The 12946-nt window shown below is 36.8% G+C and overlaps 1 pseudogene; it reads right to left on the minus strand.

The window, feature by feature from the left end:
* Positions 1–1224: 1224 nt before the first annotated feature.
* LOC110741334 lies at positions 1225–3695 on the minus strand (annotated as a pseudogene).
* Between the last annotated feature and the right edge of the window lie 9251 nt (positions 3696–12946).

A 12946-nucleotide genomic window follows, 5' to 3' on the forward strand; every position in this document is an offset into this window, starting at 1 on the left:
CCAGGTCAGATTGTTACCTGAAGGTAGTAACCTATGCATGTACCTGTGGAATGGGAGAAACATTAATCAAAGTGTGATGGAGATGCATGGGGAAAATGAGACACATGGGAACAGATTTGAGGTCATTTTGGAAAAAAAAAAAAAAGCACTTCCTAGGTAGAGATTTTGCTTTCAGTGTTTACCCATGGATGCTCTGAGTCTCATTTTAATAAGACACATTGATCTCTTCCAGTTGCATAATTCTAGGACTTGTTGGATGCCAGCCCAAATAATACATATGGCATGTGGCCTAGAGTTAAACAACATTCCCTCCTGCAGGGAAGATGACAGGGCAGAGTGTTAGTGGGGAAAAATGAAACGGTACTGAGTTTTCATAATTACATATACAAGAGAAATAAGATGGTATTCACATAAAAGTATGGAGCTGGGAAGAATTGCACACTGGTGGTTTAGATTTTTCCACTATTAAGCTCATCCAAGACAGTGTGTTCGAGGAGAGATGTAAGGCAATGGTATCATCACCGCTGGAGATGAAAGTAACAGAAAGAAAGGACTCTAACAATAAAAACCTGTAATGGGCTGATTAGCAAATGTAGGAAGACAGCGTGACCACTGGTATTGCCCCATGTTCCTCTCTGTACTTTTCCCCTATACAGACTATTTTTCTTGAGTCACTCTTTTATTCTTTCTTTTCTGTCACTTCCCCAGACTGGATCTTAACATTCAGACATGTAATTCTTTTCTAAACCTCTATCTGATAACTGCAAGGGTAGAAAGCAATGAATATACAAACAGGCCAATAAGAAAAAATAATGTTGATTTAAGAGTAACAGGTGTGCAAACCTCTACCGAAGCCAGAACACCCATGATGAATAACAGTATTTTCAGAAAAGGTCAAAATCAGTAGTTAGTGAGATTATGCTGTATGTTCTGTAACATTTGGCTTCTTTCCTTTGGAATAATATATATTATACATTATTTCAGAGATTTAGGAATGGCAAAACAGGGAGCTCAAATCTAGTGAGCTCTTCTAATCTACTGAGTCAGGAGGACTCAGTAAGTTAGTTCTCAGCAGGGCTTGGTATCATGGGGCTTTGTTGGGACATGGGGAAGTAAAAGAGGAGAAGTTAGCCCAATACGGCTAGAAAAAAAAAGACTATATATCTATATCTATATCTAACTATTTTTATCTATCTATCTATCTATCTATCTATCTATCTATCTATCTAACCATCCATCTATCCATCTATCTACCTATCATGTCAGACCAAGACCAACTCTAGTTGACAGTTCCACCCTAGTAACGCAGTTAGTCCTTTTAATTATATAAGTACTAGGCAGGCTTCCAGCGCAGGTGATGCTGAGTGTACAGTCCCTATTAAAGAACTATCACTGCCAACAGAGCTTGTTTCTCTGTGAAGATAAGAGGGCATGGAGTATTCTCGCATCATTCTTTTGCCCTCTCAGCCCTCTCATAGGGCCTGGCCCCACGACCAAATGAGCCACGAGAACGCATGTGCACATATTACACGTCACACATTATGTCTTTTATCACAGAGCAGCCAGACAAAAACAGCAGGAGGAGATTAACTCTTAATAGGAACCCTTCCAGCTGAGACTAAATAATTATATCTTGTGACAGAGTTTGGTAATCCTGGCAAAAGAATATTCCAAGGACCGTGTGCCAGCCCTGTGTTGTTTTATGAACAGGACGCTCATGGCGTGCTTGATACTAGGAGAGGGAAGCTGAGTGACTTCTGAGTGGGTGATGTTGAGAACTGTAACTTCTGAGGTGAAAAAGGTTTCTATTTATGAGCAAGACTGGTGAGCATTTACTTTCATACCTAAGAAAAACAAGCCACTTCTGTATAAGGACCCAAGGAATGATTACATATGCAGGCATGAGTGTGGGTCCCAGGCAGCTGGAGCTGCTGCGAGAAGCAGTTCTCACTGTCTCCTGGGAGTACTGCCGAGTTCTCCTTAGGGAATGCTCTCCGTGCCCTTCAATATCCACCCTTTCACCTACTATTCCTGACTGATAATTAAATATGTGCCCTGGTGGGAACCAGCCCACATTAAAGTTCACTCTTAAGCCATTATCCACAAGCCCTTGAAAAGAGGTTTTTAAATTCAACCTGCCTCTATGACAGGGGTCAGCCACGTACGACCTGTGGGGCGAATCCTGCCCCCCACCTGTTTTTGTAAATAAAATTTCATCCGAACATGGCCTCACCCATTTGCTTATGTATTTTCTATGACTATTTTCATGCTTCAACAGCAGAGTTGAGTATTTGCAACAGATTATATGGCCCACAATGTCTAACATATTTCCTGATCTTTGTGTGTGAGATGGAGAAGATGTCACAGGTTTGTATCTGGGAGAATTGTTTTCCAGCTGTTTTTGTGACAGAAAGTCCCTTACAACTGGCATGGACAGATGTTTTTAAAAATTAGTTTAATACACAAATGAGGAGGAAAAAATAGCTTTTCCCACAAATGGACTAGTGACCGCCTTCTGAAACAATCTGGCCTCCAGCCAGCTTTTTCAGAGCTCCTTTGACATCTTTGTTTCTCAGGGTATAGATTGTGGGGTTCAGCATGGGGGTGACTACATTGCCAAAGATCTGTACTGGGGTTACCAGCACTTCACTCAAAGATGGCTGGGTATAGATGAGGGCACAGGGTCCAAAGAACTGTGTGAGGTGGGAAACACAGGTGGATGCCACCTTGTGTCTCCCTTCAGCAGAGTGCGTCTTTAGAATTGCAATGGCATTGCGGATGTAGGAAGCAAAGAGGAGAAGGATGCAGGTCATGGGCACAAGGCCAATGTTGGTGAAGCTCACTGTCTCGATGATAATGGTGTCACCACAGGCTAGTTTGATGAGAGGGAAGACGTCACAAAAGAAATAGTCCATTTCATTAGAACCGCCAATATGGCAGTTGAAAGGTCAATGTAGTGAGAATTATCGCATGAAAAGAGCTAGTAAATCAGATGCCAGCTGCCAGCTGCCAGCAGAGCCACACCCGGTGGTTCGATGATGGTGTAGCACAGTGGGTAGCAGATGGTGGCAAAATGATCATAGGCCATCACTGTGTAGAGCAGGCACTCAGTGCTGCCTAGGAAGTGGTTAAAAAAAAAAAAAAGACCTGGCACATGCAACCTACCAGGGAGATGACTCGGCTCCTCAACAGCAAGTTGGCCAGCATCTTTGGAGTGCTCACAGAAGAGAAACCAATGTCCAACACAGAGAGATTACAAAGAAAGAAATATGTAGGTGTGTGGAGGTGGGAATCAGACATCACAGCTAAGAGGATGAGCAGATTTCCCAGCAGTGTACAGAGGTAGAAGATCACGAACATGACAAAGAGCACAGTTTCCTGCCCCTCTGTGTGGGTGATGCCCAACAGGATGAACTCTGTAACCAAAGTGTAATTCTTTATCTCCACAGAAGTTCGATGTTATCCTGGGAAGAGGGAAAACGACAACAAGATGATGCTTCAAAGGGCCAAATTTTACTTCTTGCTATCAATAGATTCATGAGGAAACAGCAATCATACCTCCTATTAAAGAAAGGATGATGTTTATTGTGACTGTAGGATCACAGATATCCCCAGAAACAGGTGTGGTCTCGGAGTGAGAACTGGATCCCGGCAATTTGACTGGTAGGAGTAGACTTTCGTTTACTATCATCAGGTAGAGAAGAGGAAATGACAGAGAGTAGAAGTGTTGAGGACTGGGAAAGGCATAGAAAGACAAAAAAATAAAGAAAAAGGAAATAGAGAAAACACGAGGAAAAAGATGGGACACATTTACAGTTTACATATAATTTTCATAACCATTTTCTAGTTAAACCTTGACGGAATCCTGTAAGATCGGTGTTGATGTTTTTATTTCATAGTTGATGAAGAAACCATGATTCATGGAAACTAAATAACTTATCCAACTTCCCATATACAGTTCATGACAGATCCCAGATTGGAAACCAAGGACTTCAAATTCATTATACTATAATTGGGAAAGCAGAGAAAAGAGCTATGGAAATGTAGATATGGGGAAAATTAATGTATTTTCTGAACTCAAAATGCCTCAAAGATAACTTAGCTCAATCATTTATTTTTTAAATTTGGGTTTCCTTATACATGTTTTTGCCCAGTTGGCTTTGAATTACTCCCTGATAATTCATGTATTAACCCTGTCTTTTTCACTGTTGTTGTTCAGCACTCTGGACAGCTATTCAGCCAGGAATGTTACTATTACATTTCAAAGAAACATTGATAAACTATAATATGAGATTGAACTTTTTTTATTTGTAAAACTATAAGAAGGCCTTCATATTGGTTTCCACTATGCATTGTGGGAAACTCTGTCTCTTTTTTAAAAAAAAAAAGTCTACAAAAAAACAGGTGATTACATATACCATTTATGACTGGCCATTAAATAGTGTCATCGTTTTGGTATTCATCCGTCACTCAAGCCTACCACAGCATCTTTATAGATTTTTCACTCTATCATCTAATGTAGACCATCATTTTTAGCATGATATTCTTTATGAGATCTTTTAATAACTACTTGTAAATCTTTGGCTACACAGAAGCATTAATGTTTTTATTTCAAAGAAACTGGTAAAACTCTGTTTAAAATGGGGACAAATTCTCCTTTACTAAAAGAGTTAGGGATATTGTACGTACTTTGCCTGATCTGTGTTGGGAAGAGAACTAGACAATCTTTAAAGATCATGTCAATTCAACCTAATTTTGGAGTAGGATTTTGTTTATCAATGTACAGACGTACACACAATTTTTTTTCAGATCTATGTACAAAGTAAGTCCTTAAAAGATAGAATATTTCATAAGGTTCTAGAGAGTTTTTGTGTCAAGAAAGGACAAATTTCATGACTTACCTAGAGTAAAACATTCACTGCTTATTAATCTACCACATGAACTCAGTTGGACTTAATGCTCCAAACAGTTTTACTAACATAGAAAGGGTAAACAATCTTCAAGTGAAAACAGGGGCAATATATGTAACAAATCAGGAAATCAGATTATTAGCTTTTGGTTAATCCATCACACATACACCCTCATGCGATGCGATTTCCTCTTCTTTCCATCAGTGAGTAATAATACTTTTAAAATTCTTGTGATAGAATAGACCATAAGAGATCATTTAGAGCACGCCTTTTTTTTTGAGAGGGAATCTTGCTCTGTTGCCCAGGCTGGAGTGCAGTGGTGTTATCTTGACTCCCTGCAACCTCTGCCTCCCAGGTTCAAGCGATTCTCCTCCCTCAGCCTCACAAGTAGCTGGGATTACAGGTGTCCACCACCACAGCCAGCTAATGAGCATGCTTTTTATGATGACATTATTTTGTTTTCTTTTTATTAAAAAATTTGGACCAGTAGTATTTATTCTATTGAATCAACAGAATCAATTCTGTTGATTCTACAGGTTCAAGAGTTTGAGAAATGACAAGAGATTACTAAATTAGAGTTGAAGAATCATAACACAAAATAAGGCAAGATTTTTAAAAACTTAGACATTAATCAGAAAAAAACCTCATTCTTATAATGCTAAGTTATGCTCTTTATCCAGTAAGTATGTATTGATTGTATTCTGTGACCAGAAACTGTGTGAGATGCTGAGATACCAAAATTAATCATCCAGCTCTTCTATCAAGACACACACAGACTAAAGGGAAAACTAAATATAAATAACTAAACAAATATGAAGCAATGTAATAATTGTATCATTAAGGTTATTTTTGTCGTGTATTTATGAAATAACACTTCCTGTTGAAGTTTATAGGGAAGTCTTCACAAAGGAGGAAAATGTCCAAGCTATGATTTGTGAAAGGCCACATCTGAAGGAATAGAATTGTTGGCTTTAATTAAGGATGTAAAATGACAGGCTTCATATTTGAAATAAATGATTCGGTAGCAATCGATGTCCCGTATGTTTTACAGGGTCAATAGTCTAGAGCTGGGGAGACAAGAATCTAAACCAACCATCCAGGCAAAAGAAGAAATGATAAATTCACATAGACTTACCAAGTAGAATTGATGTCTCAGTAAATAATTGAAAGGCTAGGTGAATAATAGTGCTATTAAATGATACATGGAATTAAGTGAATTATAGAAAGAATATCTAGTTTTTTTTAAGAGAAATAATACGATTATTTTTGTGCTATATTGGCCTTGAGAAGGCTTTGTTAGGCCATTCTTGCATTGCTATAAAGAAATACCTGAGACTAGGCAATTTGTTTTAAAAAGAGTTTTAATGGGCTCACGGTTCTATAGGCTGTACAAGTATGGTGCTGACCTCTGCTTGGCTTCTGTGGAGGCCACAAGGAGCTTTAACTTATGGTGGAAGGTGAATTGGGAGCAGGCATGTCACATGGTGAAGGCAGGAGCAAGAGAGAGTGAGAGGGGAGGTCCCTGATCTCATGAGAACTTACTGTCGCCAGAACAGCACCACGCCAGAGGAATCTGCCCCCATTACCCACATACCTCCAATCAGGCCCCAATTCCAACACTGGGGATCAAAATTCAACATGAGATTTGGTGGGGACACGTATTCAAACTATATAAGAACCTATGCTCCAACTGATTGATGCTGTCTTAAAGGCAGTTGGATACATGACTCTGAAACTAAAGAAAAGACGTAGTAGTTAACCATGTACCTAAAGACAGGAAAGTAAATCAGATTACTTCTTGGGTGCACAAGAATTGCTGAGAGCACTTGAGAAGTGTGGGGAGTCCTGAGCCCTTCCTTCACTTCTTCCTCCTCACCATTCCTCATACTATTCTTTGGCTCAGATGCAGTTAAAATCAGTGCATTTACATAAAAAAATAAGAAGAACTAATATGTATTTTTTCACTCACTGTGAGCTAGAAAGACACTTTTCTAAGCTGTTTATATACATTAATTAAATTCTTTTAACAATCATCTGTAGTTGATACTATTATAATATCATTCCCAATTTGTAGAAGAATAAACTGAGTCATAGAAGGTTGAGTAACTTGCCCAAGTTTACCAGACTACTATTTACTGGAGCTCAATAAAAATAGAGATCTGGTAATATCTCAGGGTAAGGAAGATTCACATAGCTACAGTTGAACCAATTTGATTTTGTTTAGGGGGGTGGTTTTTTTAGAGTTTCACTCTAGATTCTAACTGTCCTTGAAAGTTGCAGAAAAGCAAGTCTTATAAAGTCGTGTGAATTATATTTCATAGAGTGAGTCAACATTACTGAATTTTATATAGGGAAGTCTATCAATATGAGAGTTTACTTCATGTGTGATATTGAAGTTAATTCCAGAAAATGACGCCTTGAGCAACGCCAGTCATGTGAATGAGCCTACAGGGATGCGAACATTTTAAGTGTGTTAGGATGATGACTCTAAATTTCTTCTTTTTAGTAAACCCGAAATTCGTGAGAATAAAATGCCAGTCAATGTTTCACAGTCCAGGAGTCCAAATCTTAAGGTTCCAATGGGTAATCCTATGGCACAATTTCTTAACTGAAGACATACCTTTACCATCATGAAATAAAAGAGGGCCATAGAGAAGTCATATGTATTGGGGCTAATGTGTAATAAATTTTAGGTGATTAAGCCTGAAAGGAAACGGAAAGATTTTCTCACTTAATGTCTCAAATATCAAGTAAAGAAATAGAGGTAAGCACAAAAGAAATTCACACGAAGTCATAGACTCAGGATCAAAAATTGGATCCAATATATGATGTATCTTGTGAGTCTAAATCAGTTCAATCTAATCCCTTATAATCTTTTGATATTATATTTAACATTTTATGGTGAGTGACCTGCATACAACACACATATTTTTCTAGGGAAATATTCAATAGTATTCTTGTGTTCTTTAATGGATCTACAATCGTCAAAATGTTGAAGAACTACTACTCAACAGACTCAACTAGAAAAATGATACATTGCATCTACGATTGAGCAGATTAGAGCAAAGATTAAAAAATAATTTTTGTTCATTTTGTATGAAGAAACAGTGATGCCAGGTATGGTGGCACACGCCTATAATCCCAGCATTTTGGGAGGCCGAGGTGGGTGGATCACGATGTCAAAGGATTGAGACCATCCTGGCTAACACGGTGAAACCCCATCTCTACTAAAAATACAAAAAATTAGCCTGGTGTGGTGTCAGACCCCTGTAGTCCCAGCTACTTGGGAAGCTGAGGCAGGAGAATCACTTGAACCCGGGAAGTGGAGCTTGCAGTGAGCCAACATTGCGCCACTGCACTCCAGCCTGGCGACAGAGCAAGACTCTGTCTAAAAAACAAACAAACAAACAAAAAACAGTGAAACACTTGGAACTAGCCCACTTAGAACATATGGTGAAAAAAGGAGAATAAAAAAGAGATGCAGAAAGGGCAGAGAAGAAGAAATAGAGGGACGGGAAAACATAAAAGAGTAAGAGAGAGATAGAGAGAGAAGCTAAGTATATAATAAAAGTATAGGCTTACATTTTTCGTGTATATCATGCTCTGGTCCAAGTCAAATAGAGGCTTATTCTCTTTTATTCTTCTGGTACCACTTACGGATGATTTTACGGGTCACCTTACAAAGAAAGCGTTCTACAGAGTAACTTGGTCTTGGCACCTAGAATTGTGGTTTTTCTATGCCTTTATCCTTGAGCTAGTCAAGGTGTGTGCAAATAAACGCCTAAACCCATTGATCCTCTAGTCCTTTCTGCAGGCTTTCATGCTTCTCCCAAGAGTGGGTATCAGAGGTTTAAACAGAACTGGCATCACTACAGGGCCTGATCCAATGAGGTCTGTCTTGAGTCCCTAAGGCTTAGAGATTGCATCATTGTCTTACTAATTAGTTTGGAGAAACTAATGATTTTCTTTTAACCAGGACATAACCAATTGGTTCATGTACATCAGATGGTGAAACTTTTACTCAGGACCACTCTAGAAGATCTACGAGGCAGCTCAGAGAGCATTCACTTTAACTCAACTGGTAAATTTTACCTGAAAAGCAGAGATAGTCTTCCTTCAAAAATTTTCCTTCCTGACATTTTTAAAACTCTCAGTGATTGATAGCTCCCCAAACCAATAATTGCTACATGACAACCAGAGCATATGATTTTGAATCATAAGTTCTGGGTTCAGATCTTGATCATGCAATTATTGATGTATAAGAATATACAAGTTACTTAAACTGTCTCAAGGTCACTGAATTTCTTTACCTACAAAATTGAGATTATGATACTAACTCTCACATATATTTTATGAATTTCAACTGAAATATTGTGTGTGCAAACATTTTCTTGAAATATAAATTCTCTGCAAGTATGAAGAATTGACACTAATTATTTTTATTTAATAAGCACTATTAAAAATGGTTGACATCATGTCTTTAAGAGAACTAAACTATCAGAATTTTTAACAAGATTATTGAAATATACTCCACATACCAGAAACACATCCTTTTAAAGTGTAGAATTCAATTATATTTTGTAAATTTACAGTTTTGCAGCAATACCTTAAGCCAGTTTTAGAATATTTCTGTTACTTTGAAAGGATTCTCCATGCCCATCTGAAGTTGCTCCCTGTTCCTACCCTTAGCCCTAGGCACCTACTAATCTACACTCTGTCTCTATTGATTTGTCTTTTCTGGACAGTTCCTAGAAACAGAATCATACAATATAAGGCCTTTTGTATCTAATTTCTTTAAATTAGCATAATGTTATCAAGATTTGTTCACATTGTGACATTTATCAGTTCTGCATTCCCTTTTGTGATTCACTAATATTTCACTGTATGAATATACCACATAATTATCATTCGTTCATGGACATATGAGCTTGTTCCACTTTTGGCTATTAATAATATTGTTAAGAAAATTTGTGTACAAGTTTTTTTTGTGACCGTATGTCTTCAGTTCTCTTGGGTATACATCCAGAGGTGAAATGCTGGATGTAGACTATTGACATTTAGATTTCAGTTACACACAGAAGGAAAAAAAAATTCATACTGACTTATTCATTTCCTTACATGCTTGCTGTTTCAAACACAAAGTTAGATATAAACTCTTGTTTACAACATTTCTACGGTAATGAAACAAAAATAAACTAATGCTAAAAACAACTACAGAACCAATAAAATTCTAATAAAGAACATTAATTTGATCTAACATATTATGTTGTATTTCTGAAACCAAATCATTGATGCTGAATTTTATAATAAAATATTTATATTTGTGAGTCTTGTGTTTTACATGTCAACTTGATTCTATAATTTGAAGTATATTTGGCCATCGTTGGAGGCATCTTTCTTACCCTTGTTGTAATCTCAGTTCTTTTAAAAATGACTTTTTTGATTTATCAGGATAATATTTTTACTAGCTAAATAATGAAATTTTAAAGAAAATAAAATTAAATTTTGAAGGACAACTATCAATCCAAAATGGTCTTCAAGTTATTGAAAAACAATTCTCCAAGGAAGAGTGGTATTGAAGCTCAGTATAACAACCATAACAGGAATAGGTTAATCCCAGAACATGTGGCGATGGCTCTAGATGATCAGATGCCATCACAAGACGTTGTACATATCATCGGAGGGCAAAGGAAGGCCTATCAAAGGAGAAAAGCAGACCCTCCTCCCCACCAATGTTGTGGTGTTGTGTAAGTCCCAGAGCTTAGAATAAACTCTGTGAAGGTGAAGATGAGGACAGAAAACTCAAAATTGACTGGGTTTACTTAAAGAGAACTAGATTATTTTTTCTTATCACTTGACAGAAATGAAATCTTAGAATAAAAATGAGCTCAGTTTAAAAAAATCAAAGGAAATCACATTTTTCTATATCTGAGTTTGTAGCATATGAACAATAGTTTATCCATTTTGTATCCTCTCAGTATGTTTGAAATCTGCTGTGGCTCTCCAAGAGGTATGACAGTGACATCAATTCTATTATCACATATATCTGGGTGTGAATCAAGGGCCTGAAAATATAATCGCTGGAGCAGAATTTCGAGCAGAAGATAATAGGCCTAGTTAAATTTAATGAACATTGACAATTATTTGAGCAGTGTATTTCACTTGCAACATTTTCACTGACCTTAAAGCTTACTGCTAATTTCACAGGGCTCAGTGAACTAGCTTTGTCTGTTGTTGACTCACTGGGTCCTCTCTGGAAAGGTCTCCATGGAAACCAAAAGCAGAGAGGAAAGGAAAGCACAGGAAGGTAGCCTAACAATTAATTTCGAGCTTGCTGTTTTGTTTTCCTTGGGTCCTGACTATACAGCTAATGTCTTAGCATGGCTAAGTGAATATTATTTATACCAAATAAATATAAATATATAATACTATAAGTATAAACACTATAAAGTTCTATTCTATAATAATAATATAAAATAAAAATAATGTATACTGTATAATAGTACAATAGTATAAATAGATAATATTAAGTATTCTACGTTATTGATTTCTTTAATTAAAGAAAAAATAAATAAGAACTAATTTTTTTTTCATTTTCTTCTTATTTCTATGCCTTAGTCTCTCCTGGATTTTTTTCTCTAAAACCAACTGCTATTCACAAATTTTCAAATTCTAGAGGCCAGTAAAGCTAAATTTGAATGTCAAGTTTTCCCTCAGGCCAACCTTGATATACCCAGATCAAACTAACCTTTCTCATTTGAACCCACTTCAAATTTTAAATATATTTTTCTTATGACTGGTAATATATAATTTGCTGCATAGTTGATTTTATAAAGACCTCTGTCTGATTCACATTTTTATCGCGCCTAGCTAAGTATCTTTGTAAATCCTCAATGAATGTTTGCTACATTAATATATCAGCTAGTTAAAATAAGAGAAAACCTACTTATCCCTCAGATATCTTGATGAGAAGCAGAATTCCCAATTTAGTGTACTTGTTTATGTGCACACTCATCTAGCTATGTAGATTTTTTTCCTCACTTAAAAGAGCTGTGTTTTTATTGGTGATCTCTGAGGTCCCTTTTAGTTCAAAAGTTCTGTTTAATAATCATATATAAAAATAAGATATGATTATGGTGCATGTAGGTAAGCTTTTGTTGTGAAGTCTAAATGTTTCTCTTTAATTCTATTCACCATTGACTTCTGAGTGGCTAGGGTCAGCTCTGTAAGCAATGAGACTGGCAGAGGCCTGAGGGCTGGCTACATAAGGATATCATTTACAAGGAGATAGCCAACTCAATATTAAAAATAGTTAATAGACTTTCAGCTCTGCTCAGGCTCTTGTGCTGAACCACTGCAGTAGAAATAAAGACAGGATTAGTGGTAGAAGACATACGGGGCACACAGTGCCTATTCTTGGGGAATTTACAATGTGTGCAATAGATAAGACAAATACAAAGATAATTATAAAATCTTATTCAAAATCAGACAAAATCAATAGAAGACTTAAATCCTGAATTAGATTTCAATCCTTTTCTTAAAGTAACCTTGGATAGCAGAGAACCTCACTTTGTTCTCACTTTTTCTGTGTTATTTTGTGTAGGCTGTTAGGTCTTCCTGTGTCCAGTTGTTTTATCATACTTTTTTTTAAAGCTTTACATGACACTCAAGGTCCCATCCACTTCCATCCACTTATAAGGACATAAGCATTTATCTTCTATTTTGATAGAGATGGTTTGTTATTGTGGACCCCAAAGGATTTTTCTAATATTTACTTAAAAGCAACAAATTTCATTCTATTGGTGTATTATCAAAATTGTTACCTTGATTAAATATATTGTGTGTGCATGTATGTGTGTGTGTATGTAGTGTGTGTTTCTTTGTAGGTATTTAAGGTAATTAAATACTCCCTAATGTCATGAAACTGACTAAGAACCTAAAGTGCCTCTAACTTTGGGGCTTCAGAATGGTGGGGAGGCGGTTTGTCATGCGGTGTAATACATGTTCATAGCAAGTACTGACGGAAAAAATTAGCA

This window comes from Papio anubis, chromosome 12 (genome assembly GCF_008728515.1).
Source record: "Papio anubis isolate 15944 chromosome 12, Panubis1.0, whole genome shotgun sequence".
Taxonomy (NCBI): domain Eukaryota; kingdom Metazoa; phylum Chordata; class Mammalia; order Primates; family Cercopithecidae; genus Papio; species Papio anubis.